This window comes from Anneissia japonica, unplaced genomic scaffold (genome assembly GCF_011630105.1).
Source record: "Anneissia japonica isolate Jap-2015-1 unplaced genomic scaffold, ASM1163010v1 scaffold174767_len2140_cov155, whole genome shotgun sequence".
Classification (NCBI taxonomy): domain Eukaryota; kingdom Metazoa; phylum Echinodermata; class Crinoidea; order Comatulida; family Comatulidae; genus Anneissia; species Anneissia japonica.
Window position 1 is genome coordinate 418 of NW_022728859.1, and position 1,735 is coordinate 2,152.

The window sequence follows — 1,735 nt, forward strand, 5'->3', positions numbered from 1 at the left end:
AGATTAGTGGACCGTCCATGTGTCAAATTCTGACTGGCGGGCTGGAAGCAGCCCGGAAGGCGTGTAAGTCTGAATGATAGGCTTGCCACATGAGGCCAATGCTAGGCCTCGTTTAGTGTAAGATACAGATTTTAGAATGTTTTAATATTTTCCGGCCGTATATCTCACAATTTGCTGTCCCATTTTTTTTTTAAATAATAAAATATGAAAAAAATGTATTCTATTTCAATAGATGTACAAATAATAGATATAACAAAATACTTTGAAGTAAAATAAAAAAAAAAAAACAAGAGGGAGATTTGAACCCCATACATTTGATTAACTTTACACTTAATACCTGCACCTTTCACAGCTCGGCTACGTTTCACCTAATATGTGTAGCTGCTAATATTACACCCCTATAATACAAAAACAACCAGCGGATCAAGCGCATCGACTATATACAAAGATATGGTGCAACAGGGCGAGGGTTTGTAATCTCAGATTATCTTGTTGCCATTGTTGTTATTAATGAAGTAGTGTGCTTGATTTGTCTGATCTTAACAAGGATTCTAGGTGTAATTTATGACTTCTGGGCTTTTTTTCTTCTCTAACCAAGTATGAAATCATTTATATAAGAGGGTAAAATTGCTACAGCTCTTAAGGTTCCAGGGAATTGAAAATCATTTCATTTTTGTGATAATATTTTTTAGATTATTGTCAACTACCCCCCAAATCAGCAATTAACAACAGAGGAAAAAGATCTTTTATGGAAGTTCAGATTCTCATTATCCAATCAGAAGCAAGCTCTGACAAAGTTCCTAAAATCAGTTAAGTGGAACCAAGCCCACGAAGAGAAGCAGGCAGTTGAGTTCCTTCACAAATGGAGCCCTATTGATGTGGTGGATGCATTGGAGCTTCTGTCCCCCCAGTTTAAGAACCCCACCGTTAGGAGGTATGCAGTCTCTCGAATTAAAGAGGCAACGGATGAGGTAAAAATGTAATGTTGATATTGTTCATTGAATTTCATGGTTTTAAATGATTTTAATTTGTTTTTGACAGAAGTTTCAAAGTGGGAAGTCCGGTTTAATAAGTTTTCATAGCATATGTAATGTATTTTGCTATAATTCCAATCTTTTTTCTCAATAGTATGGAAAATTAATCACATTTCTTATTCTATTTTAGGAATTACTATTGTACTTACTACAGCTTGTGCAAGCCTTAAAATATGAGGATTTTGAAGCAATCAAAGCAGGAGTTGAGGATCCTGCTGCAGTCAGAAAGGAGGCTGAAGCTGCTATGATAGAACGTGAAAGGTATACCCCTTGGAGCTTAGCTGAACATTATACCATTATCATACTTGAAATAAATTTCATATTATTTTTTTACATGATAACCATGCATTCAGTAATTTCTAACAGTCAGTCGACTCAATATATAATGAGACGACCTAAAGTTCAGCATGTTAACATTTTCAACTCTAATAGATGGATGAATGCTACTTTGAATGACATGAATGTGCATGAGTACTTTGTTATTGTTTTACAATAATTTCTTCATTGCTATATTACATAGCATTACCCATTTTAATGGATGTTCCATTTTTGTTTCCAGACTGAGAAGCTCATCCATGACTTCTGTTGATGACCAACATTCAGATGACAGTTCATCTTTAAGTAAAGATGAAACTGATGGCAGAGAAGAAGAGGTAAGTAATAGTAATATTATGCATTTTATAGAAAAAATTAAAATATAA

General features: G+C 34.4%; 1 long non-coding RNA gene across 1 annotated transcript; it reads left to right on the forward strand.

Annotated features, from left to right (window-relative positions):
- The first annotated feature begins 668 nt into the window (after nucleotides 1–668).
- Nucleotides 669–1,688, forward strand: LOC117114549. The gene is made up of 3 exons (XR_004446386.1): nucleotides 669–971; nucleotides 1,165–1,295; nucleotides 1,594–1,688. It is a non-coding gene; the product is annotated as an uncharacterized LOC117114549 (long non-coding RNA).
- The last annotated feature ends 47 nt before the right edge of the window (nucleotides 1,689–1,735 follow it).